The sequence below is a fragment of the Neodiprion lecontei genome, chromosome 7, assembly GCF_021901455.1.
Source record: "Neodiprion lecontei isolate iyNeoLeco1 chromosome 7, iyNeoLeco1.1, whole genome shotgun sequence".
In the NCBI taxonomy this organism is placed as follows: Eukaryota; Metazoa; Arthropoda; class Insecta; order Hymenoptera; family Diprionidae; genus Neodiprion; species Neodiprion lecontei.
In genome coordinates, this window is record NC_060266.1 from 4,743,623 (window position 1) to 4,771,555 (window position 27,933).

Below are 27,933 nucleotides of genomic sequence, written 5' to 3' on the forward strand. Positions count from 1 at the left end.
GTATAAAAACGTCGCATTAAATTCACTTTATCAAAGCGAACTTTTAGTCCGAAGAGATACAATTTTTTAAACGAATTTAGGTCAAGTTTACGTTAAAATAAAAGTGTCTTTTTTTTTTTGTTTCAATTTTGTAATTTTTCCGTTTAGTACAAATTATTCAAGAGATTCAGTGTATATATATATATATATGTATATATATACATCTATTCAATTTTTTGACACCCCGATCATTTTGCAAAAATCTTCAACGCGGTATTAATTGTATGTTTATATGTGTATGTGTATAATGAAATTACGTTAAATAGAATTAGAAAAAAAAAAATAAATAATCTTCAAATTGAAACTCTTGTTTCTCGAAAGAAACGAAAGAAAGAAAGAGAGAAAAAAAAAACAATTTTAACGCTAATTAACAATCTCTTATTCACTATCTGGCAGAAAGTTAATAGATTATAATAGACCAAACGAATATTCACGCGAAAGTTTAATCATGCGGCGTATATTGAACATTCGCACTTTCATTTCCGATGTGAGGATAAATATAATTATGCATAATAATTTTATAAATGATATATTCTCGTATCGTTGTGAAGAAAAAGGAGAAAGAAAAAAAAAAAACACTCAATCTCCTCGGTACAAAAATTAACAAAGTGTTAAACGTTGTAACGCATAAAACATAGATTACGCTAAAACTTTCTACACACACGCTACTGGCATTAACAGAAAATTTTATAGATAAATTAGAAACAGATCTTAGAAAAATGAATTGACCGAAGATGAAATAAAAAAAAAAATTTTGTTCCATTAATAATTCAGTTATTTTAATCATCGACGTATTCACTCGTTACGTAAACTCTGTTTTGATTCTCGAGACGGATATTATTTATGAAAATTACAGGCTAAAGTTTCTCAAAAAAAAACAATACGTAAAGAAAAATTGCAGATCGCGATACAAAAAGCTGAACCAACTTTTTTCTTTTACCAATTTTTTTTTACCAATATCCTGATTGATATCCGTTGAACAAAATCTGTGATCAAAATTTACAAAATCCGAATATCTTCAATTTCACGTTACGCCGGAGTAAAAGATTAGCTACATCAGATGTCGAAAACGAAGATTGATATAAAAAAAAATGAGCAAGAAAAAAAAAAAAAAAAAAAAACGCAGGTAATTAGAAAGAAATTGATAGAAAATTGTAACCGGGCATAATAGCGCGAGGGAAAAGAGTAGAAAAAAAAAGAAAAAAAAACAAATTTCCAACAATGCCTTTCAGCAATTATTTTATACGCCTCTCGGTTGCATGCATGTAAAACGTAGGTAGGTATGAGTAATATATCTCGGGTGAAAGAGACCGCTTTTACTCCGCGGGGCAGCCGCCTGCAGAATATTGGCTGTGATCCAAGCTGGCTGGCAAAAGGTTGAACGAGAGAGAGAGAGAGAGAGACAGAGAGAGAGAGAAAGAGAGAGAGGGAGAGAGAGAGAGATGCCCTCCGATTGGCTGTCTCTTACACGAGCGTCGATAACTCTTGGAATACGAGAGTCAAGAGTTTCCTTTAACCTACAGCAAGGCACGTATGTGTGTGCAACAATATACATAGGACAGTGGGCACCTTGGGTGAAGAAAAAAAAAAAAAAAAAGAGAGAGAGTGAAAGGAGCTCTGAGTGATAGAGCGGAATAGCAGCGAGAGAGAGAGAGAGAGATCCTTTTTTTTTTTTTTACCCTTTTCCTATTTTTCTCTGTTTCATGTATTCCCCAGTCTTTATCTACGATGTGGTGGGAACGAAAGAAAGAGAAGAAAGAACAGAGAAAAGAAGAGAAGAAAAAAATTAAGAAGTAAGAGAGAGAGAGAGAAAAATATGCAAGGAAAAGAAAATTCAACCGAGATAAGGAAAAACTCGTCCAACCTTTTCCGCCAATCGTTGTCAACCTTGAAATTTTTTATCCATATGTATACAAGCAGTTATGTTATATGTATGCGCATGTATGTATATATGTATACAAATTTCTTCTTATCCTGTTAAGATAAGAATGCGTGGAAAGTGACGCGATATTTTGCTCTCCGAATATTTCAGATCGAATTCAATGGCCGGTTTGTTTGTTTCTTTCGACGAGGACTCTGGTTTCTTTTTTTTTTTTACATTTAATACACGTTTGTGATAACAATGAAAGAGATAATGATGATAGAAAGAAAAAAAAAACACCAAGAATGATGATAAACAGAAAAATTTTATCATGGGACGAAAAATTCGAAATAAGAAACCTTCGATTTTGAATTATTCAATAAGGGATGGAGAATGGTCCATTTTATTCCTCCTTCTGTTTTTTGATCGGTCTTTTTATGCGGTACGGTTATTGCATATATATATATATACATATACACAAAATATTATTCATTGAAAATCAAAATTCTTCGGGATTTGTTTGAACAAAAAAAAAAATAATAATATTTTCATACGAATACGAACGTGTGTCTAATACAATTCGTTCGGTACAGGCGAGGAAATTTTTCTTTCGATTGGATACAAAATTCATTTCAACCGGATAAATTTTTACTTCGAGAAGGCGAATTTTACAATATTTTTTTTTTTTTGGTCCTTTTTTTTTCCCACAGGCTGTTCGAAAACTGCTCGCTTTCAAAACGGATGTATTTTCGAAAATGATTCCCAACTGCCGAATAGCGGATATTTTTAACTGCGTTTTGAGAACAGTAAAAGAAATGACAATTTTATCATTGAATCGTAATTTTTGGTGGAAAAACTTGTGTGAAAGATAAAAAAAAAAAAAAAAAGTATATTCGGGGAAAAGATTTGGCTATTTTAATACGAATAATGTATTGAGAACTTTTTTCATTCGAAACGGATTGGTACGTTAAATTTCGATGAAATCGATGAAAAATTTCTAGCCATTTAACACGTCTCTGATATTTCGATAAAATCTTTCTGTTCGAAGAACAAAATCATACATTCGAGATGAATATTTTTTCCGAGTGTAACATACACCTGCGCGAGTATAATATTGTAGTCGGAAGAAAGATAAATATTTCAGAGAAATATCCGTCTCGGACGATTTGCAGGAAAGACGTTTTTCGAACAAGGTCGGCTGTGTAATAGCCTAAAATTGGACAAGCTGTACCTATAACACCAAGAATTATCGGTAAGGTAGGCATCGCGACACGTTTCACCGAATGCCTGATCTTGGTATAAATAAAAAAAAGTATTCGCACGCGAAAATTGCGATCAATTGTCAATTTTCGGATATTTCTTGAAGGTGAGAAAAAAAGAAAAATTAAAAAAAAAAAACAAGTATGATGAGAATATTGCATACAAATTCGATACATTTTCTATCGTCACTGTTAATCGTCGTTGTGTAAAAACGGAACAAAAGTGGGTAGATAAAATTACTAAAATTCGATAAATCAGACTCCACGGAAAGATCTTGTAGTCGGTGAATGGAAAAAAAAAAAAAAAATTGCTTTTTTTCCGTCCCTAATCCGTTTCGCTCGGATAATTGTTACTTGACACACGATACGTAGAACGTATATTACAACTAGGTAAGAAACGTTAATTATAGTGTATCTTACTTGATTGTTATCATTATCGTTAAGATCATGGTTATACGGCCTGTTTTCTCATCTCAGTGGAAAAGCGCTTCAAACACACACACACAGGAAAACATTCACACAGATATAGGAGGAGGCAGGGTTCGTTTTGCTCTCCATTAGTTAGCCAAACAATCGTGGATTTTGGGAGGGAAATATACTCGTACAGTTTAATTCTCGCGTACAGTTTCGACGAGGCTTAATGCGCTCGCTTTCATTTAATTTTCCCTCTCTCTCTTTTTCTTTCCTTCCTATACCTTTTCCTTTTTTTCCTTTTCTGTCCCAACGTCTCACCGACTGATCTTGCAACGCGTGGGATATTATACATGTAGGTGGAATTACCAACCACCTTTATTTTCGGTTCGAAACATTCTGTTGAATTAACCCCGGTCATTTACACGGTGGGGTCCGGTTTACCCCAGAACCGACATTAACGTACAATTTCAAAGTGACCTTGATTGAATCAGGATTGTTTCTACGATTAAAAGGAAGAACGATTGAAAAAACTTGTTTTTTTTTTTTTTTACAAAACTAAGACTGGTTTCCATTTCAGAATCGTTAAATTTTCTCTCAGAATTTTCTCCAAGTCGTAACTCTGCGTAACGTAATGTTGCGGCAGAGTAACAAAGTTCCAAGGTTGGCCGCGATGTTTTTTGAGTAACTCCGTAATAAATGTTGCGGAATTTTTTATTTTTTTTTTGTTTTTAGAAAATCAATCGATCTTTGCAAATCGCGAGAAAATAAAATTCATTAGAATTTCAACAGACGTATCACCTCGTTCGACCGTAAAATTGTTTAAATAACAATTAAATCGGACACCGATCCTTCTTTCCGATCATCACAAATTTTTTTTCAACCCATTTTTTTTTTTTTTACTCACGGTGTCAGAGATTTGATAAATTTGGCATCTGTTTTCGTACAAGCGACTGTCAAAGTTTGAAAACGATGAGACAGACGACCGACAGGAAATAGAAAACACCTGTAGAATAGTTGAAGAAACGGAGAGAAAAAAGAAAGAAAAAAAAAAAAAAAAAAACACACACGTGAGTACAAAACGGCGATTTGCTGCTTTGATTTCACTAATAAAATTGATTTCAAATTTTTGCGTATAATCGTTTCAACAGATATTTTTGCGACACTTTAATTCCGATGTTTCTCGCACAATTTTCGCGTTACAATCGTCGTTACGTATCATATATTTACGTCAGTGCGAACATGCTGTACGAGAATGAAATATTATTGGTTGTGGGGAAAAGTTTTTTGGACACTTTCCAACCATCCTTTGGACGAAAATTTCATTGTACGCTGTGGCAGGACCGACTCGTAGATCAGCTTTGCTAATCTCCGTAGAAGCGCGAAAAATCATACGTGAAAATAAAAATTCGCGGTTTTTAAGATTTTTTTTTCGTGAGAGCTGATTGAAAAAGGAGATTTGAAAAGAGCTGCAAGTTCCCGTGAAATTTAAAGTTTTTTTTAAGGAAAACGGTGAGAAACTGTTTTTGTTTTTTCGCTGTTATACCTTAAATTTTGGTCTGTGGAATTTTCTTTAAAAAAAAAAAAAAAAATGTACTTCATTAAATTCTACTCTTCAATTGTATCCAATTTGTGAAACTCAATTATTGTGTGAAAAAAAATAACAAGATAAGATCAGCTAATTTCTTTTTGTCGCAGAAAATTTGGTCTATTTCGAATTATTCATTAATTCTTATAAGTGCCTTTTCTTTTTTTTTTTTATATACAAATTACTCAAATCTGTGAACTCCTGAAATTTTTTTCTTCAATAGTCCAAATACTGAAACGGTGCCCTGAATTTTTCAAGAATTTTATGGAAAATTTCAGACCGTTAAACAATGTTTTGGTTATTAAAAAAAAAAAAAAAAAAAAAAAAAAATCATGGACTCGGTCTTGAAATATTTTGAAAATGAAATACAACTATCGGATGATTTTTTTGCTGAGCAATTTAAATGAGATCGTATTCAAAATCATTCTTAATAGTTGTGAATAATTGAGCAATTGAATAAAGGCTAAATTTGTTAACTCTTCAACATCGCTTTTTTCTTTTCGAGTCCAATTTCCGCAACGGAAAAACGCCGAGAAGACGGATAACCCTGACAAACATGTAAACCCGATCCTCGGAAATAATATAACCGCCGATCGATAAAGCATCGCCGAACTTCTTCTTACTTCTGGTTGAAAAAACCTTTTCAAGCATCGAAAAATACGGTTCATCGCATTTTCGGGTTCGAATCACGTAGAAATTTATAAAAATTGACGAATTCGGAGATTTTTTATTTTCTTTTTTATTCGAAATTGACATCTAGCGAATTTCTCATGAAAAAAAAAAGAAAGCCAAAAATGTTTCGAGCAACTTATTTTTACACCCCATCTTCTCTTACTTCTCGCAACTGTATTAACATTATTCTGTATATATCTCTGTAAGCAATTCGCTCGCCGTAGAAAGACATGAGCGGTAAAATTGCGAGAGTTTCGTACAATAAAAAGTTTGCCAATATTTGTCTCGCAACTTGTTCGCAATAATATACCTATAACTTCAAAATAAAAAAAAACTCACGGAGGGTCAAATTCGCGATTGCATATCACTGCGATTATGCTTGAAGGAAGATAAGAAAAAAAAAAAAGTACAAACAACGTGCAATAAGCGGAAGATTTTCGCGCTCAGGTACGAGTTAAAAACTCGATTATATAAATCTGCATGTGATTCTAAAAGTATACTCGAATTTTTCTTCAGTGAGAAAAATTTATAAAACAAAATCCAATATTCGTTTTTATCGGCACAGTTCTAAAACTTGATATTACAATTTTTGATTCTCGCTGATTCTTGCAGATTTGAAAATCCAAATTTAGAAGAATATTCGTCAATTTGTTATCTCATATTACGTAGAAATGAAAAGTCATATGTACGATTATATCTATTACGAGTATAAATCTCTGCGGGATTTACATCGGAGAAAAAAACTGCAGTGATTTGTAACCACGCTGAAAAATTGGCGAATAAAATAAGGATTAAAAGAAGAAAGTAGAAAAAGAAAAAAAAAAAAAAAACAGAGAACACTCGACTCTCAATCAGAAAAGCGAGGTAATTTTTTAATCTTTTTTTTCTGTCTTCTATTTTTATTTAAAATCACTGGGATTTGAAAATTCATTAACAAATTTCCTTCGGTCAGTTCAGCGGAATGAAAATACAGTCGGTGTTGCAAAATTTTTCTTCTAATTTACCGTTTTATTTTTTAGGAAAAAATATAAGGTTTACGGTTCGACCGGAAATTAATTTTGTTAAATCTGTTTCATTTTCTTACGTTCCTCTGTATAACGCGCGATGTTTTGTATTTACTCGAAAAACTACAGCAAATTTACATTGTTGCTATCATTTGTTATTAAACTCGCCAAAGTGCGAATACGAATATTTGATATCCGGTGATGCGAAACGATGAAAAACGGAGTGTTTATTCATCAAATAACAGCGGCGTGCCGATTAAATCCGAAACGATCCGCCCGCTCATTTATCGACAAGACAGTAGAAAAACAGTCTCACGTATCAGGTTGATTCGGAATAATGATCGTAAGGGCCGTGGCTATTAAAATAGTATAGCTTCGTTCCAATTTATAAATAAACAACCCGCTCTTTGGTTTATATTTATATAATAGAAACTCGGAGGAACGCGTTTCGAATTGTGAAATCGAATGATATTTGTTGAAATTGTTGACACGTATCGATTTCCAAGATTTGAAAAAGGAAAAGAAAAAATGGAGAAAAAAATTGATTTTTGAAAGGTTGGAATAAAAGGCGATAGAAAGAGACTTGAAAATCCTAAGCTGTGAAAAATTTTGTTTGTTGTAGTAGTTACAAAAATTCAGTAAAACGGTTATCGTTAAAAAAAAACTGTTTGAATATTGTTGGAATTACGAAAAAATTTTTCTTCAAAAATTTTACCGTGTATTCTTGAAATTTAAATAATTCATAGAGTAGTTTTTTTTTTTTTTTTCTTTTATGCCTGACGAATATTACTTGAACTATTTTACGTTCAACGACTGAATGAAAATCTAGAGTTTTAAAGAGGAGCGAACAACTCGAGGGTCTGAAATTTTCCGAAACGATTCTCTCGCCGTTTCGAATTCAACGTTCCAACGAACGAGTGATAAAACAAGTTATTTTTTACAACGCATTCATCGCTTTGAAAAGCAATTCAATTACCGAAATTGTTTGGCATGGAAGTGCGATTGAATTTTTTTTTTTTCCATTAATATGCTACGTTGTTAATCAAACGTTTGTTTTACTTTTCGCCGGATTATTTCCTGTAGCATTCTTTTACACATCGCACGGCAATTTGTATAAAAAAAAAAACATTTCATTCGCTCACTCGATTTCGCCTCGAAAACCAGTTTAATGTTTTGAAATCACGATCCGTCGAGTACGGTAAAAAAAATTTGTCAACGAGTATTTTGTTTACAAAGATTCTTGACACTTAATCGCGAATTTTCAGTCTATAAACAGTTGTCGATAATTTATTTTCTCACCACTGGGTTAATCATCATCGTTCGTCCTCGACCTCGACTCTTAGATAATCAACGGTTAATTTATTCATCTGTAAATAATTTGAAAGGTCAATAGCATCTGATAATTACCGCCTTTCTAACGATACTCTTCGAAACGACAAGTTATTCCGTAAACAGATTCTCTTTACAGTTAGAGAACTTTTAAACATATTTCTTCGAGGTTTGTTGTTATTTTTGACAGTATACTTGATGGTTTTCAATACTCCAGAGTCATTATTGCGGTGTAATGTAAATTATTGTTGTTAGAGACAAAATTGATTAAAAAAAAAAATTGTCAAACTTGAATCCTTTTTCCAAAAAAAAACCGTTTTGACGACGATGACTAGTTACAGTGACTCAGAGGCGTGATTCGTGCGCGGGAAAATTCCTGTCTTCACCACCATTCGTCAAAGTGTAATAAATTAATTACTCGAAGCATCCGCATTTCACGAGAATATCGTGACGCTGTAACGAATTCCAAACTCGGCTCTCACTGTCAGTCATCAGCTTATTAGAACGAGACTAACAAATGACGCCTGTAACCTACTTCGGATAAAAACGCGTCACGTGATAGAATTTTCGCAATTCGTATCCGTCCGAACTAAATTTTTCTAAGACGATTTGGAAAACTTCTAAACGGCGCTGTGTCATTTAAAAATACAGTCTACAAGTTTTAATTCATTCGCATTGTTGTTAAACGCGATCGTTACTTTCCTACTTCAGGAATTCCTAATCCCGTTTACCGTTTGTGTTGACAGTTTGCGGTCTGAATTACGGTTTCACACCGTGATAAGACCTGGATTTTGCTAATACCAGAGACAGAAGGCTTCCCGTATCTGAGTTAAGTCAAGGAATTCTGAACATGAATGAACGAATCTCGGTTACGTGATTCTTGTTAATTTTATCATAACGCGCAGACACTTTGTTTACTATAAAAGGGAATCGCAGTTGTAACAATTCGCGACGTTTAACCGTGGATTACAGAATCTTGCGGGGAATTCCATGCGAAACCGAACAACGTCCGAAACTCACCGTATTAATCTTTTTCAAAAATTTTCTGCGATCATCCCAAATTTGAAACAGTGCTCTGAATTTTTTCAGATTTTTTATGCAACTTGTCAATTAATTACAAGTATTAAGAGTGAATTTGAAAAAAATCTTTTTTAAAATTTTCAAAATCTGTATCTTCGTTTGCAAACATTTCAAGAGCGGATCCATAATGTACTGATTTTTTTTCCTGTTTTTTTTTCCAGCGCTATCAATTTTTTTGAGCGACTAAAGCATTGTTTAGAAAGTCGGAAAATTCCAAAAATATTCTGTAAAATTTCTAATTTTTACTCGGAACATTTTCAGGCCGGTTTCATTGTGAATTTGATAAAAAGAAAATATAAATGTGTCGAAAAAGAAGACAATAATTGCTCCACCATGGAACCGATCTAAAAATATTGTAAGTGAAAAATAAAAGTTTCGAGAATTTTTCAGGACTTTTAAGATCGTTCAAACAATGTTTTAGTTGATCGAGAAGATCGTTGAAAGTGTTGGAAAAGAATGGAAAGAAAATCAGTACGTTATGGATCCGGTCTTGAAATATTTGGAATCGAAAATACTGTTTCTGAGAATTTTTTGAGGGTGTCAAAATAAGTTATTTTCAAAATCGCTTTAAATATTCATAAATAACTGAGCAGTTGAATAAAAAATGTGAAAAAATTCAGGCTACTGTTCTAGAGTTGAGAAAACTGCGGAAAAATTTCTTAAACCAAATCACAAATGTCGAGGATCGGACGTTGGTTGAATTTGCATGGAATTTCCCTTATTCACCTGCACGCACAAAGCATTTCCGATGGTATTTTTACGGGGAATTTACTATCGCAATTTCGTAAAATCCATTCCATTTCTTTATTTCCGCATCAAATGAAAATGTGTTGAGAGTGTTTTTGTTCAGAATTGTGTATAAAATTGCACTGTTAAGCCCTTTTTGCATTTCAGATACGTGGACTTTGATATTTGAAGATATATACATATATATATAAATATATCTTTACTTCAAATAACCGCAAAATTGACGATGAAAGAAAATTCTCCGTGTACGAGTAATTCCACGACGATGACGTCCAAGATGGTAAGGTAGTATTTTGCGATCCTTATCACCCGAAGGTCGCTGCAGGAAGTTGCCAAGAATTAATCCGCGTACTTTGAACGGAGTTGAAAATGTCCGTTCAATGCCACCGGAATCAAGTTTCCAAGGATCCGTAGAGGCGGCGAGTAACTTGGCACGTACAATAACAACGTGTAGGTATAACAACGATGCCTTATCGCATCGTTGATCGTGCAAATTACGTATCGAGGAATTATGTGCGAGAGAGACTCAGAAGTATAAATATAACACCGTATTAGCATGGAATTAGATGTATTTTTTTTTTAATCCCCTCTGAAATACTTTGGGGCGGGTGAAAAAAGGTGCCTGTCAAAAGCGAAGCTCTGAATATTAATATTTAGAGGTCGCTCGTCTCGGATTTCTATTTTCCATTTAAATAGCATTGGGAAATTTTTTTTTTTTGAGAATTTTATAAATCACAAACCAATTTTAATGCAATTGAAAATTATTTTGTTTTTTCTAGATATGGAGTGGAAAATTTTAAACTACAATGTTTGAAAAGGAATTTATCGTTAAAGGTAGAATTGATTTCAGTAAGGTTATTTGTCATTGAAAAGTAGAGCTTTGAAAATTATAAAATTGTCGACTGACTTCCTTCCTCATAGAAAATCACAAACTATAGAATTTTTAAGAAAAATTTCGTAATATTTAGTAACAAGTTTTAACATTTTGCCATTGGCTAAGAGAAAAAATAGTTGACTTTACTATAAATTGAACTTTGAGCTTGAATAACTTTGGAAGGAGTCGATTTATCAAAAAATGATACGAGACACTTTTGGTAAAGTGTTCAATTTTCGATAAAAACGTGTACGAGTCATTTGGATTTGTTTATTGGTTCGTGAGGTACAAAATTCTAAGAAAAAAACAAACAAACAAATTTCCTATGCTATTTAAATGGAAAATAGAAATCCGCGATGAGCGACTTCTAAATATTAATATTAAGAGCTCCGCTTTCGACCGGCATCTTTTTTCACCCATCCCAAAGTATTTCAGAGGGGATTTTGTAAAAAAAAAAAAAAAAAAAAAGAGGTTTTTTTTAAACCAGTCTAATACCTATATATATACACCGAAATCAAAAGGCGAGAATAAACGTGACGGTCGAAGAGATGATTGAAAATAAGAAAAAAAAAATTATCCATTACTGGATATTGTTGTATAATCGCGTGTTACATGAATCCACAATTTGCAGGTTATTTTTTTTTTTTTTTTGTCTCGACATTGCCGTCTTCGATCATTCTTCGTCGGAAATGATTTTTGAAAATATCGAGTTGAACGTAACTGGAGAATAAAATTCTCGCCACTTAACAGGTGATATACGATCGCTGATTGGCATTTTGAAATCTTCTCTACGAATACGGAATAAATTACCTCGCGTTGAGGATCGCGATTCGCGATTAGGATCAGAAAGCTGTCCACCTTGCAAAAATTTTCGTGCTAATAAACGTCCGCGGAGCTAAAAAAAAAATGGACAAGAAAAAAAAAAAATGAAATATGAAATATGAAAAAATAGATAGAAAAGAGTTTTTGATTACCGGCGAAGATATGCAAAATCGAAGGAGAGAATTATTGGAGAAAACGGAACGAATCTGTAAACCGAGAAGTAAAAGAAAGGTTATTATTTTTTTTTTTATAGTTAAATAAGTTTCATTTATTCTTGCGCAGTTATGGCAACGTTGAATCTTTTTTTTTCTTAGGTTACATTTTCACACTCGGATGAAATGTTGACGCCTTATCCAAATCTCAAACCAATTTTCATTATAATCAGTCAGAAAACGATTGAAATCAGTTAAAACCCGTTTGGAATTGCTTGAAACTACTTTGAGATCGATCATGATTCCTTGAAATTAATGTATGTCAATTTACAATAATTTTTGAACGGCTTTAAACCACTTCGAAATTATTTAAAACTCCTTGACATCAGTTTGCAATAATTTGTAATCATATTGTAACGATTTGAAGTAACTTGAAACCCGTTAAAATTAGTATTTCATAATTTTTAATCATATCGTAACGATTTCATATAATTTCAAACTCATTGAAATTAGTTTTTAATAATTTGTAATAATATCGCGACGATTTGAAATAATTTGAAAAACGTTGTAGTTGGTTTGTAATAACTTCTAATCATATTGCTACGCTTTGAAATCATTTGAAACTCGTTAAAATTAGGTTTATAATAATTTCTAATTGCATTGTAACAGTGTGAAATCTTTTGAAACCCTTTTGAAATCAGTTTGAAACCATTCGTAATTTAAATAATTTATAAATCGTTTGTCGCTCGATCCGTAAGAAAACACTCGATAAATTTATTACTGCAAGAAAATTTATTACGAGACAACCGTAATTAGTAGAAGAATATTATAACATATACTAGATTTTCATTCCTTAGGAAAAAAAAAAAAAATGTTTTCAATTCTGTACCCAAAACCGTGTTTATTGGCTAGAATAGAAAATGAAAATAGTTCAAGAATGTGGAGTAAAAAAAAAAATTGGAAATTTTTCATGGCAAATAAATGAAGAATTCTACGGTTGCCGTGGCGAGACAATTGCGGTAAATAACTCAACTGCTTGACTGCGGCTGCTTCCTAACATTGGCCAGGAGACAAATGGCTTATACTCTCTGTGCGTGTTAGTTCTCTCTATTCTATTCTCTGTTCACTTGAGAGGAAATATATCGCAAGCTAGCTAAACAGAATCGACCGTAAAACTGGAAGGCGAAACGATCCTCTTCACCCTAGTCTACGACGTAAACGATTCCTTAAAATCGTTTCTCATTTACAATTTTCCAACAATTTTCATAGTTTGTTTAACCCGGCGTCATCTTCAATCGTCATCGGTGATAATTTTTTTAAAATATCCAGTTCAACGGTAGCTCAAAATTAAATACTTGTATCTTAAAACAACGAATAGAAATTTTTAAGGGCATGTAGTAATCCTACCATTACCGACCGAGCACACTGACTCTTTTTCTTCTTATACAAAGGTTGCTCATATCCCATAAATCGTTTGAAGAATGTGTTTTCATTTTTTTTTTTACATGTTTTACTATTTCCACATTTCCCCCATTTCAAGAGCCAAAAAGTTTAGACACTTTGCGCAATTCCGGAAAGAATGAGGAGTAAAATAAGCTATCGTGAAACTGTTTTCATGCAATATATTGAGATAACTCGGTCGGTAAAGGTAGGAGTACTCTATACCCTTAAGACTAATTTTCAAATTTACACCCCCCCCCCCCCCCCCCCCCCCCCCCAAAAGAATCACTTTCAATCGGCAAGTCCAGAAAATTTCTTACTAATATTTATTAACGATACTGTGAACATAACAATTCGTTTCTCTCTGTAAATAATTTCTAAACAATTATAAAATTGTAAATAAGTGTGACATTATTCTCTAAAGTTTCTCGTACATCGTACCCAGTTTTAATCGGTGTAATATATGAGCGTCAGATGGGTAGAGAATGATAAAACGAGTGATATACGAATGCGTACTAATTTACCTGAATGAAGTATGTATACTAAGTATGAAGAGAGAAAAAAATTACGCTTTAATTCAAGCCGTTAATGTAAAATAACGCTGTTTCACACTCTGACGAATCTAAAAGACGAATGACTTGTCCGAAGTGATCGATTATTCGGTCGCACTTCCCGGCAATGATTGTCAGACCATCGTTCATTCAATTTTCGAGTGTGCTGACAAAATTTATTCGCCGAGAGAATGCTGAACGATACTTTACACGCTATATTCCACACTTGGAAGAGAAAGGAATTCTTTTCTTCACAGTTACCAGACAATTGTAGCGAAATGTAACTATTTTGTACGACTACGTAGTTGTTAAAGTTGTTTGTTCATTTTACACAAAAATTTTGCTGTTTACATCAGTTTACCGTTTCAAATTACTGCCTATAATAATTAACGATATCCAAAAAGAAACACATAAAAGTGCGACCCGTATACTTACTAAATTTGTTGGTATAACGTTAGGAGATTTACAGTTTTTTAATTGTTCTTTCATTTTGTTTAAACAAAATTAAACTCGATTAACTTCAGTGGCACATTCAAACCTTCGTTATAAGATATTTCTGCCTTTACAGTTCTTCTTTAAGCATAGACCGTGAGTTAAATACATCTTTAAGGTCATACAGAATTCCTACTCTTACCGACCAAGCAAACTCACCATTTTTCTTCCGATATTAATAAACAGACGAATGGAAAGGGTTCAAATTTCGACGTTGCGAATGTTCGAAATTTGAAAGCTTTCGATTCGTTTGTTCATTTAATACGGGAAGAAAAAGGGAGGGTGAGATTGCTCGGTCGGTAAAGGTACGAGTGCTACATGACCTTACATAGGAAGATGCGAGAGAAAATTTGAATGATATTAGCCTGGGGGTGAAAAAGCTTCATCATTTACAGTGACAGTAAGCATTCTGCGAATAGGTAAACTGTATAATCTCACACGTCCAAGCCTTGTTCGCGGTAAGATGGCGGACGAAATATGAACGGCTATTCGATATAATAAATAGTTTATTTATATCACAGCGCTGTTGAATATCTGCAGTTTGCAGACTCCTTGAATTAAGTTCGCGCCTCATTTACAGCCCAACGATGCATCTTGAAAATACGTCTGTGCCGCGTTCGAGCGGAAAATATGCGGGCTAAGAATCTCTCCGCAATCGTGACGAACAATCGATATTCAATATTCGATTTATAAATTAATCACAGCGAATTGCGCGAGACAAATAAGCATATTATGTGAAAAATCACTTTTTCTTTTTTCTTTTTTCTTCTACAGCAAAACGTGCGCCGAATTCAATTTCTAAACACATTTATTGTACGTATACTTTCGAATATTTTTTCTTCAATTGTATTCTCATCACGGTGTAAGGTGTACGTATGTATGTTTGTATACCACTACACGTAGACAGCTACGACTCTTTCAAAGTCCGCATGCACTGCAGAGCAATATCATGCAAATTAGGTGTGTAAAGCGAAAACATTTTCTTTTTCTTCTTACTTTTTTATTTAAGGCACGCTAGAAGAAGAAAAAAAAAAAAAAACTCACTGAGAAAAATTTCATTTGTTACAGGAGCTAGAAAAATTGAGTAAAACAGGTACAGTTGAAAAAAAACTGTTTGAATATTGTTGGAATTACGAAAAACGGGGTATTTTCATTTTCCATCTAGAACTATATTTTTCGATTGTGGTAAAAAATGAAAATAATTAAGGACCGAGCGGTAACCGGAACTAAAAATTTCTCTCAGTGCTGAATCCAAAAGGATATTTATTCCAATAGTTAATTATTTGATGTAACATCTTAGTATGGTTAGTTACTTGTAAGAAGAAAAGTTTATTTGATATTTAATCAATTTTGCTGTCAGAATTTGAGATTTTTTTTTTTTTATTTCTGAAGACTGTTAAAATAAATGTTATCTTGGATGGAACTATTTTTTCATTTTCTCAATCTACAGAATTCCTTATGAATTATTATCAGCTACTTAGCGCATCTGGAGGAATTAGTAGAATATTTAATATTAATAACTTGATTTGTTTTTCTTTTTTTGTTTTTTATCACGAAGTGTTCGAATATCATCAATTTATATCGACGCTCAACGATTGTTTCAATTATATTGAAATTCGGAGATTACGAAAATTCAACGTAAGAATAATTCATACGTGCGAATGCATAATGTTCGTAGAAAAAAAAAAAATAAATAAATAAACAAATAAAAATAAAAAGTAGACACCGGAAAAAACTGAATATAATCAATCTTTCGTAACTTTTCCAAGGAAATTTTTTCTAAATATAGAGTTTAGCGCAATCGTCAGAAAAAAAAAAAAATGACGTCGACTAATTTGTTAAATGCAAAGCAGAGATTGGATACACAAAATGATAGATAAATCAGATTGAACAATCAAACAGCTTGATGCATGGGAATATTAATCTTTGGAGAAAAAAGAAGCACACGCACATGGAAGGGATAAAAAAAAAAAAAAAAACAACGTGAAACCGAATCGTGGACAAGAAGAGATTTGTTAAACTGATGGAAGAAAAGTTTGGATACAGAAACTGGCGAGGAGAATTTATTCTTTTCTCTCTCTCTCTCTCTCTCTCTTTCGTTTCTTGCATAATTTTACGAATATACAACCTGCCAGATTTGATAAAAGCAGCTGTAGGCATGCATAAGAGTAAATGTATGAAAAAAAAAAAATAAAAATTGATTCGCACAAAAATTATCAGATTCAAGTACAGTACGGATCTACAAATTGTTATGAAACGTCAGCGGCAGAAGATCGACGATCGCTGATCGAGAAAAACCCTGCGTCTCAATCCATCAAAAATGTGCACTCTTGCGAAATTTCAAGCGATTAATCGCTTCGTATGTCAACGGTACGTGTGCACTTTCAATTAAATGACAATAAAACACGGTAAGAGAGGAGAATTATTGTCAATGTGCAAAAAAAAAAAAATAAAAAAAAAAGATGAAAAACTCTTTCTTTCTTTTTTTAATCAATTTATGAAAAACACGTGTTCAAAGATTCTGAAAAATCTGGATAAACAATCGAATAAGAAGCTACTGAAATATTTATTTGCTCGAATTAGAAGATAACATTTTTTATCCTTTTTTTTTGTTTCTCGTCTGTTGAACGGAATTTTATTTTGTACGATAAGACTGAATTGTAGTCAAATGAAAACGAGTTAAATCGTCTCGTTAATATTAAAATCAACACATTTTTATTACATACAAATATATCAAGTTTTTCGAATGAGGAATAAATCCAAATCACAAATTTCTGAAAAATTTATAATCACAAAACGTTGTGGAAAATTTTCTCAACGTCGATAGCGCAAAATGTTTACGCGTATCTCGTTTTTCCTAATTCCAACAGTTTTTTTTTTAAACTATGCCTGTTTTAATCAATTTTTCTAGTTAGGTTAGGTTAGGTTAGGTTTTCTAGTTACTGTAACAAATGAAATTTTACTCAGTGTAAGACTCGACTCGAAGAAATAATAAATACGCAGTGAACAAGTGTTTTTATAATTCGAAAATCAAACCTGCGTCAATTAACGTAGAGTATTTGTTTTTTTTTTTTTTGTTTTTTTTTTATTTTCCACGCAGAAAAAATCGTTCGTTATTGTTATTAACTTACTGAAAAAGCTTCTCGAGGAACTAAAAATAAAAAAAAAAAAAGTGAAGCTGACCTTTTGAACCGTGGCAAAATAAGTTTTCTCCAAATTTCAATTAAACAAAGCCCGCCGGACGATGCTCGAATTAATTAACTTAATGTTTATCCACACGGGATAAACATTGTACCGTTTTATAGGATGTTTAGGGTTCACTCTAAGCCCAGGGTTGACTTAAGTTTCAGGTAAAAGGTTGAGATATTAGGTGAGGTTTATTTGCGGCTGGTAGCGACTAGCGGAAAGAAATTTCATCTACTTAATCCTGATTCCTTGGTCTTGGCCAATTAGTTCCAAACCCGATCCGATCCGTTTTGTAATTTATTTATTTATTTTTGGCTTCTTTTTTTACAAAAATATTCCCTGATGTCTAAATATTGAGAAACTTGTTAATGTTTTTCTTGAAATCTGACACCGAGCTATTTTAATTTACCCGTCAAATTTTGAAAATTGTATGCCTCCTTTTGAAAAAATTCCTTTCCCGGCAGAGAGTTGATGAGTTTTTTGAATGAAAAATTAATCCAGGGCGGTGATAAACATGAGAAAACTGCGGCATTGATTAGTAGCAGATTGAGTGAAAAATAAATAAATAAATAAATAAATAAATAAATAAATAAATAACTCGCGTCTTTAACCTAAAGGGGCGAGATTTTTTTCAGTTTTCTACTGATCGATGCTAGTTTTCCGATTTATTTATTTTTTTTTTTTTTTACCGCCCTAGATTAATTTTCCATTCGAAAAAACTTATCGACTCTCCGTCAAGAAAGGAATTTTCATCAAATGTGTGTTTGACTTTGCCAAAATTTGGCACAAAAATTAGAATAGCTCGTTATTCAATAAAAAAAAAAACTCAATATTATTATACATAAAAAAATATAAAAAAATAAAAAATAAAAAAAACAACCAAAAGTGGCAAAACTTTCGAGTTAGCCCGCGTTCAAACGACTCATGAACTTTGGAACTACGTAAGAAGTAATTCGGCGATCTTTGATCCCTCAACAAACATCGTTAATATAAACAATTTTTAAACTGAGGTGAACCGGTGATTAAAATTCTTGTCTGCAGAGTCGGGAGTGTTTATATTTTAGCTTGTTAAAACTGCGTGAGAAATAGTCTCGTCGTAATTAACCGGTCCGTTTTACCTGCCGAGGTTAGAAAATTGAGGCAGACCCGTTCGTTAGAAGAGAGAATTATATTTTTGGCACAATGTATTTCACTTTCTCAGATGAATTTTGACGAAAGTCCGCCTATATCTGTTCGTTTACACAGAGCTTACCGTAATTGTGAAAGTTTTTTTCCTTTTTCTCGTTCATAATTTTCGTTTCGACAACGATTTTTTTTTCGTAAAAAAATTTGATCTGCCTTGAATCGAGATTGTTTTTCAAACCGTGCTGAAACGATGATCTAAAAATACGATAAATAATCCAGTTCGAAAATTGATGCTCGCAGTTTTTAATTTGCTCGACAGAATGTTTATTTTTTTTTTTATTTTATTTTATTTTGAAAACAGAAATCTTGGTGTATTTTTAAACATGATATTTCGTTTGTTCAAAGTATTAAGAGTGCTGAATAAAATAAATAATACAAGAAAAAATTAATCCCACAATGGGACAGGTGTCAGAATCATCAAGATGAGGAATGAAATTTTTGAGAAATTTTCGAAATTTAAAAAAAAAAATGCTAATTTTTAGATGGGTTTGAATAATCATAAAAAATTAACGGTTGGAGGGAAAAATCTGAAATAATTCAGGAGTGCTTATTTAAGACCTTAATATGTTATAAAAAAAAAAAAAAATCGTGAATCGAATCGAAAATAGTCAGGGAAAATCATTGGTAGAATTGACATGGAATTCCCCATATACACGTACACATCTCTTTAAATATATCCAATCAGTATCGATTCTTCGCCGATGAAAAATACGAGCCGATAATTTTTATCGCGAATAAAATGACGTACGGTACGATTTTATTTTTTCGCCCTTCGTTTTCGGTTTCTTCAACACGCCATCTATAATATGCCTAAATAACGTCCTCTACGATTTCTGTTACAGTATAATTAACTACCCTTGAATAAATTTAACGTCTCGTATAACCTGAGCGTTCCTAATTCAATTATCCCATGATTCTCTCTCCGTGTCTCAAATAATCGCCCTCGAACCGTTAAATACGGCATATTATCAACGATACGCAGTTCTTGAATATAATCGTCTATTCGTCGTTCCACCATACGAAAAAATGGGTCAAATTATACGTGCACAATGCGGAGAATTAAGGAACAGGACGATACTTGAATAGACGATCGGTTTTACCATCTATTATATTAGTCAGAACAATAAGAATCGCAATTAAAGTCCATCTTCATCAGTTTGACCGATAAACGACAAATTATATCCAACATCAACGAGTTCAATTCGCACGTTATAAGTTCCGTCTCACATACAATAATACCGCAGGTGGCCAATTGCCATACGGAACGGTATTCAGGTCACTGATCAATCAATCAATCAATCAATCAATTAATAGAATTGCCGAGTTTAGGTCTCCGTCAAGTTACGCCAAAACTTAACATTGATCGGTAAATTCCGTTCCAAAAGTCACTCTTATTTCTCAATGTTTGATTTTTACTACCATTTGTTACAGTAACTGGAAAAAATTCAGTAAAACAGGTATCGTTAAAAGTTAAGAACTGAGCGGTAACCGGAAATAAAAATTTCTCTCGGTGCAGACAGAGGGTAGAAAATATTTCCATAAAAAATTCATGCAGTAAAATGACCAAGTCGAGTCATCGCAATAAATCGAAGCAGTTCATAATAAGACTTGAATACTCGATAACTAATTCTCGCATTTTTTTTCATCCCTTTTTTTTTTTAACGCAACGTTATTAAACCGAGGGGGAAAACAACTCGCCGAATCGATGTTTAAATCGGTTTGTAAATCGATCATAATTCACCTGAATTAAGGATAACATTGGTGTGCAAAAAGCCAACTTTGCTTTTCTCCTTATTAATATCATGTGTATATATAATAGATTTGATGCTTTTAAAACGAAATATAGTAATAAAAAATATGTACCACGTATACTTTTCGTCTAATGTTTTTCCTTTTCTTTTTCTTATTCTTTTATTTATTTTTTTTATAAAACCATGTTTTTGCTTACAAATGACAACCAAACGCTAAATGCGTGAATAAATAAATGAATGCTAAATAACCGAGTTAATGAGAATTTAGCAAAATTATTCGAAATGAACTGAGAAATAACCGAATCGTGGAAAAATTGACTCAAGTCGATTTGAATTAGTTTGGATACGCGTTAGAATTATCTGTTTACGGTGAAAAGATATAAAAAATTAATTTAAATGAATAGGAAATACGAAAGAATGAATTGAAGTGAATTGCGTTGGGTTAAAAAAATTTTTATTCGGATTAAAAAAAAAAAAAAAAAAATGATATCGAAATAAAAAGAATCGAATTGAATTACAAATTGAATTAATTCAAATTGTATTCAATTCGAAAAAAAAATTTCTCCTACTTAGAAATATCGTGTATATTTTCCCCCTCGCTTTAAGCGGTGCGTTTACTCGGAGTTGGAACGAAGATTTGATCTTTGTCAGATACGGATGATAATAATAATAACAATAATAATAATAACAATAATAATCAGTGTCGGTTGATACCGTACATTCATTCGCCTATAGAAGCGAGGCGCATCTTCGGTTAGAATTATTTGACATATTCCTGACATATTTATACATATATCAACGTGTGTCTCGTGCATATTACGAATTTTGGGCCTCAAGTTTGAAAAATATTCCAAACATCGCTTCCTAGCCACTCCAGTCCCGGAATAATAATGAGTTGAACCCGTTATGGGTCTCTACAGCATTGCATTACACGCTGAGAGAGAGACGCGCATATATAATTACATATGTATTACATACGTACCATACATAAATATTACAGGGTGAGGCGCGTAAGGTATCTTCCAAGATTCTATCTCTCGAATGATTCAAAGTTCGTCTTGCGAAACAATCTCTGTAACCCAAAATCGATGGTACGTATACTGGGATTCGATGGCATCGATTTTTCTTAAATTTATATATATTAGACTGGTTAAAAAAAATCGACAATATATTTTTTCTTCGAAATCCCTTCTGAAATAATTAAGAATTTCGTAGCTCACAAACCAATAAACAAATCCGAATGACTCGTACAGTTTTTGATAGGAAATTGAACACTCTACAAAAAGTATCTCTTGTCATTTTTTGATAAATCGACTCCTTCCAAAGTTATTCAAGCTCAAAATTCAATTTATAGTAAAGTCAACTATTTTTTTTCTTAGCCAATGGAAAAATGTTAAAACTTGTTACTAAATATTACGAAATTTTTCTTAAAAATTCTATAGTTTGTGATTTTCTATGAGGAAGGAAGTCAGTTGACAATTTTATAATTTTCAAAGCTCTACTTTTCAATGATAAATAACCTTGCTGAAATCAATTCTGCTTTTAACGGTAAATTCCTTTTCGAACATTGTAGTTTCAAATTTATACACATTTGACAAGTTAAATAAAAAAAAAAAAAATGGAAAAAATTCAGCGTACTGTTTCGGAGTTGGGAAAATTGCAGAAAAAATTTTAAACAAAGTAAAAAATTTTGAGATTCAGACGTTGGTTAGGTCAGCATGGAATTCCCCATACATATTATACAGAAAGTTACACCGAATAACTTGTAACTCTCTGCGTTAAACTTGAGCAAACTTTTTCCTGACAATCAGCCGTGAAAGTTACTAATTATAATCGAGATAAAATTAGTTGATCTTCGATGAAATTTTCATCTTTTTAAAGAAGAGTTTCACTGGAATTCCGCGACTTTAACGCGGCAGGAAATCATCTTCGTTAAGCGGAAGTGTCGCTTCTGCATGGGAGGAGGATAATTATAGCTCGGAATCAGTTTCGCCGATTCTCTGGAGGCAGGAAGTAGGTACCGATACCCTCAACTTGCTAAGGAAGTCATTTAACACCTCGAAGATAGCAGAAATTACTACCTTCAATTTGTATTTTACACCGTCACGGAGAGTCTAATCGTTAGCTAATAACAATTAGTGTCTGTACGAATAATCAAGAATCAGAATGATTAAATTTTGAAATTCGTGATTCCTGAGCTAGTTGAAATACTTGAAACATTGTGATCAGCTTTGAGATTCGACGAGGAATATATATGTTTGCAAAAAAAAAAAAAAATTCAGCTCAGCTTTCTTGTACTGTATTTTATAAATTTTTACTGACTGAAACCGGGTCAAATACTAAAAAAAAATCCCGTGTTATTTAAATGTTAAATTTCGAATGGCAAGCGACACCTTTTAAAATTGAGCTAAAAAAATTTCTCGCAACGGGAGAATTTTTTTCTTAATAAATAGGTACTTTTAAGACCATAAATTCGTTAGGTTAGTTTCTTTGGCTCACCCTAATGTATAATCACTTTATACAAACAAAGATTTAAATAACATACTACTGCCAAGTATACGTCGGTTAATTCACAATAAAAAGCATGGTTGAAACTTGAACCTTAGCTTCCACATCCCTCTGGAATTACACTGCTGCTACACTGGGGTCAGAACGACCTTAAATTTATCCAACTAAAATAATGATTATTAAGTATAAATTAAAAACAAAATAATTCATACATTGACAATTATTCAAAAAAAAAAAGAAAAAAAAAATTAAATTAGTACGTGAAACTTGGCAGTCCTCTTTAAAAATATAATAATACTTGTACGAAGCGAATTCTGTCCTTAGATAGAATTTGATTTATTCCAGAAGGTATTTTCATACAAAACACCCGCCAAGTTCCACTTGCTAATTTTTTTTCTGTATTTTCATCAATACGAGAGTTATTTTGTTTGTTACTCGTATTTAATGATCATCTGTAGTTGTATAAATTTAGGGTCGATCTGACCTCAGTGTGGCAGCCGTGTGATTCTAGAGAGATGTGGAAGCTAAGGGTCAAGTTTCCAAATTTATTTGTTACTCGTCCTTAGTCTTACGAATAAACTACTTTTGGTAGACATTGACACCTTTGAAATGAAAAAAATTTTATTGTAACATATTTTGATGAGGTATCATCGCACCGTTTAATTGGTTCGAAGATGCTATTAATTGTCAAACCAAGTTCACTCGATTACCTGAGCATAAACTTAGACTTTGCAAGATCACTAGCTCTGCGTCCAGCCTTATCGAGAGCTTCGCTGTTCATTAAACCAATTAAAAGTAGTCTAATAATTATGACTAAATTGTATATTTTTACTCGGTTCTAGGCCCACGACTATGAAACACACGAACATCACTTTCTCTCGTTATATTATACGAATTAAATCAGTGTTCAAAAGATGACATTAGCACCGCGACCAGTTATGTTGTTTATATTGTATCGAAACAATTCATTTTCTTGAAATATGCAAGTTTGTGCTAAGATTCGTATCGCTAACTTTGCTTGTTCGAAGCTTTACTTGTCTTGCATCCCGGAAGATCAATTACGATAAGCAAGATATACTTTGTTAGTTCGACTTTATCCACCTGACTACGTTCAATGCACCGAGCACTCAGTGCTACGTATATCGCTTCATATACTCGAAGTTTTTAACGATCGAACCTTATTGCAGAGTTTCAAGCCATCCAAGTTTTCCTAATTATTGAAACATTTATCATGGAATCTGGATATCAACACAGAGTTGAGTTTTTTTTATTAATGTTTATCAATCGGAATTCCAAGTGAATCTCGTTTCTGAATCAGGCACTACGAAATAAAAAATTTAGTTAGCCACTTAACTTGGATCAGCTTTTTGCATTGAAATCTCTCACTTTTCATTATAACGAATTGAAGAATAAGTATTCGTACTCGAACAGTATTACTAGAAACACAAACATTTTTCTACGCAGATATGTAAGGCTGTGGGTGGTAAAAATAGTTAGACGAGAGGAATGAATCTCTATAATAGTCTTCCCGATGATTTAAAAACACTATCTAGTGTTAAATCTGGGAAATCCAAATTGAAAAACTGCTTATTATCAAACAGTTGTTAAAAAATTTCTAGTCTTGTATTGTGTAAGAAATCTATATGGTTATATCGCTTCAAAATTTGAGGTTTCTGTTATTAAATTGTATGTTAGCTTTGTTAAGGATGTTTCGGGATAATAAAATTGAACCGAACTGTTTTCCTTAGCACGTAAGCTAGTTGTATAGCATCCCAGTCTTACGTACAAGTACTTTTATATCTCTGTAGGGTTTACTGGTACAATCAATAAGTAAATAATAAACGTTACATAACGCAAGACTTGTTCGTTGAAAGCAAAACAACATCAAGAGTAAACATGTTAGAATTATCTTCAATCTTATGAACTTTTACTAGGAAGCGACCAAGATTTAATTACATGGAAATCGACGCACATGAAACTTTGCAGTTAAATTGGTATCGCTATAATTTTGCCTAAAGACTCGACTTCAACTTCTGAATGTGTAAAAGTATCAAAGATTCCTAGAGCGATATCATAAACCACTTTTGATGCACATGAATAAATCTGGCAGGCAGATTCTACGACGATGGTAAAAGAGGCGACGCGCTTCGAAATCATCAACAGTTAACAAGTGATTTCATGGTACTTTCCAATATTAAACAATAATTTGCATTGTATAACACAAAAATTTCGTTCACCTATGATGATAAATGAATGAACAGAAACCAAACAGGAACAGACCTTAGACCAGCTCGCATGGAGTACGACACAATCGACTTTACGAGGTAATAAGGCGAAAAAAGTAGACACCAAAGACAGCAAATACCTGTATGGCAGCTAATTTGTTGTACAGAACGGCTGACATCGTTTGCAGCATATGTGGCGCAGTTGACGAATTGATTACGAAATGCGTCGTTCAACGAGAGCCCAGTTTTCTGTATATTCCAACCCTTGCCAGTATCAGCCAACTCCTGTAGGTGACGGATCTACGCTTCTTCGTCAAAGCCACATCAGAGTGGCAATAGTATGCTTGCGTGCGCCTGTCAAACAAGATACTAAATTGACAGTACTTAACACATATTTCACGTCAAAACGTATTGCTATGTTCATACCGATTCCTGCGACACGCTCGTAACATTCTGCAGTTTTGATCGACTCTTGACATTTGTCCGCCATCGATGTTGACGTCGATGTTACGACGTCCGATTTGCTACACACTTTGTACCCTGGATTGATCTTTGTTCCACAGTGCATGCCAAGCTCAGCGAAGTACTTTCTCGTGCGAACCTAATTATACAGAAGGTATACCCGTCAAGTTATATACGTTGAAAATGTAGATGCTCATTGATGTTAATAAGTAAATAATTTCTGTAAACTCTCCCGGGCATGAAGAACTATATAGAAAATGACACAGTCAACGAAGCTGACAGCAATTGTCGTTCGTTGTGAGGTTATAATGAATTTTCAGAAACTTGACGTAAAATATTGAAAACTTTGATCAATCACACACATCTGTGAAAGATAATCCAGAATTTATCGACCAAATATCATAAACTTAGATCAACGTGACGTACTAATTCAACCAACATGTTGTGATTTACCTGTCGGCGTTACTGATTCGCGTCTTTTAGCTTTCCGCGGATTCTTCGTTTGTTTTTTTGAAAAACTTTGCCTCCGTACTCACACCAATTTTTGGCACACTGTTTGAGGTTGCTTTTTGGAAACTAATAACGGTCATAATTTCGCGAAAACACCATTTATACGAAGATACGAAGAATAATTACACAAAGACTTCGATCGCGTGTAAACAAACCAACGTGACTTTGTGGCGAGGAATGGGGGGGGAGGGGGGACTCGAAATATGTAACGCCGATCAGATTTGAATTCTGTCCCCAACAAGCCTGTTCGAAAGACTTTACAACACTGGCTCTGATATTCTCTCCGTCCGCTGATTCGCATCGCATTTCACGCAGCTCACGGATTGTTTACGAAATATAATCGTATACCGCATAATATGAATCCTACAGAGCCTCGATCTGTATCGATTACTTTTGAGAATCAATTTATTGACTAGTAATTAAGGACATTTTGTATCGATTTTCTTTACTCAAGATCGATTCGAAGCAACTTCACGCCTATGCAGCATGAAAGTCCTGAAAAACTGGTAGTGTTGATTGATACCAAATGATATTTCGAAAAGGGACAAACCTGCGCTTTATAATCTACATTTCGGACAGATTGCTGTGGTTCATTGAGAGAAATTTTTAGTTCCAGTTACCGCTCGGTGAAAAAAAGAAAATGAAATTTTTCTCAGCGTTGATGATGAGATATCGTTTTAGCAGCTTCGTTAATTTCTCGATTATCGATGGAATATATTTTGAGGTGTTCTGCACGTCATTTCTCGAATCTTCCAAGAATATAAAAAATACTTCTATCTTGTTCGGATCGATCTTTTGTGCTAAAATCGATTCACTCGAAGAGATCGTGCATCGTACGATTCAAGCGTGTGTCATATATCTAGTCTTAAAACCAGGTATGAAAATCGACGAAAGTTCGAGATCAAACTGACGATTTCGTCGATGTTGGCAATATATTAGAAATGGTATATTTCGGCTCCCCGGGCACGGATCGTATTGATATATGGCTTTACTGAAAGCTCTTAAAATCCAGAAACTCGCCAAGCTTGCCAGATGTAGAAATTCATCTCGAGAGGGGAGAAATATGTGATAATAATATTTCCTCGGGTAGGCCAAAGGCTTCTGTTCGCGGTAAAAGATAGTGCCACAACTTCACGCGCGATCTTGATAAAACTTTCGATACAGTGTAGGAAGTTCGATACAGAAATTTTTGACAGTAAATTTATCATTTTTTCCAAAGGCATGATAAATTAATCAAATCGAATTAAATACTCACCCTCAAATACAGGAAACGGCTGTCCGTCCGACATCTTGCATTCTCCAGTGACCACTTTCCGTCGGATCCGCATGACGATTGGCACGCGTGTTTCCTAATTCGTTGTGCGATCCGTCAACAATTATCGTTCGTCATCAGTTCGTCACCTGAGCCTCACTTCACTGCGTTCGATGAGTGCTACCACCGACTCAGTAATTGTGAGATAATGCGGCTCGTTTGAATCATCGTTGTAACTTTGGTATCAACTTCAGGATTATTCGAAGATCAAATCGAAGCCCTGTTAATTCAAGTATTATCTTCGAATCAAGGCAAGTTCTTCACATATTTCCGCACGATCTGTTTTCGCCGGCTTAAATTCGACCCCTCGCCACGTGATTTTCACTTTTCACACAATCTAGCTTCACTTTGCCGCATCAAATTTACCTATTGAATAATAAACCGATAAACGTTTGTTTTTTATATTCATTTGAATATATCAAGAACGAATGAACGTTATCAAAACATTATACGTCGTCTTTTTCTTATACAAT

General features: G+C 33.4%; 1 long non-coding RNA gene across 1 annotated transcript in view; it reads right to left on the reverse strand.

The window, feature by feature from the left end:
• Positions 1 to 27,905, reverse strand: part of LOC124295463 — a 37,569-nt gene extending 9,664 nt beyond the window's left edge. Inside the window, exons 1-3 of the long non-coding RNA XR_006905399.1 lie at positions 27,404 to 27,905; positions 25,603 to 25,777; positions 25,317 to 25,530 (exon numbers count right to left, since the gene is read on the reverse strand). This is a non-coding gene — a long non-coding RNA (uncharacterized LOC124295463). The remainder of the gene's footprint in view (positions 1 to 25,316; positions 25,531 to 25,602; positions 25,778 to 27,403) is intronic.
• Between the last annotated feature and the right edge of the window lie 28 nt (positions 27,906 to 27,933).